Genomic DNA, 505 nt, shown 5'->3' with positions numbered 1-505 from the left:
TTATCCGGGGGAGAGGAGGACTCTCTTGAGCCGCAGCGGGGCGAGAGCCTGGCCGGCCTGTGCCGCGGCAGGCGTTCATGGTTTGAGTTCATGGCGTGACGTGGGCTTTCATCATGTGGTGCGCTGAGGCGGCGCCGCGCTACTGAGGACGGCCCTTGAGGCGTCGGCTTTCACTCTAGAGACTTTGGCGCCATCCTGCGCTGCGCAGGGGCTCTGCTGGTCATCCTTCTGACCGTAAAGGGAAGCGCGGACGCCCATCCCTGGCGTCGAGAGCCGCTCCGCCGTCAGGAGGCCCGGCGCCGTCTTGGCCCGCCCACCCGGGTCGTCGCCGCGCGCCCAGGGCAGCATGGCTGGTGCGAGTGCGTGAGTGAGTGTCCGTCACGGTGCCATGCTCCTTTGACGCCCACGCGGCGGGGAGATCAGTCCCCTCGGAGGTGGGCGCCTTCCGACCCTCTCCCTCGCCAAAATAACAAAAGTAAAGTAGACAGACAAAAATGGCACAGCA

The 505-nt window shown here is 65.7% G+C and overlaps 1 protein-coding gene across 1 annotated transcript in view; it reads left to right on the top strand.

The window, feature by feature from the left end:
• The window catches only part of LOC119586187 (glutamate-gated chloride channel-like), a gene marked incomplete at both ends in the record, with an annotated part of 81,629 nt that overhangs the window by 45,124 nt on the left and 36,000 nt on the right, over positions 1–505 (top strand).

This window comes from Penaeus monodon, chromosome 21, assembly GCF_015228065.2.
Source record: "Penaeus monodon isolate SGIC_2016 chromosome 21, NSTDA_Pmon_1, whole genome shotgun sequence".
Taxonomy (NCBI): Eukaryota; Metazoa; Arthropoda; class Malacostraca; order Decapoda; family Penaeidae; genus Penaeus; species Penaeus monodon.
Note: the sequence above shows the minus strand (reverse complement) of the source record. Positions and strands in the feature narration are given on the sequence as shown.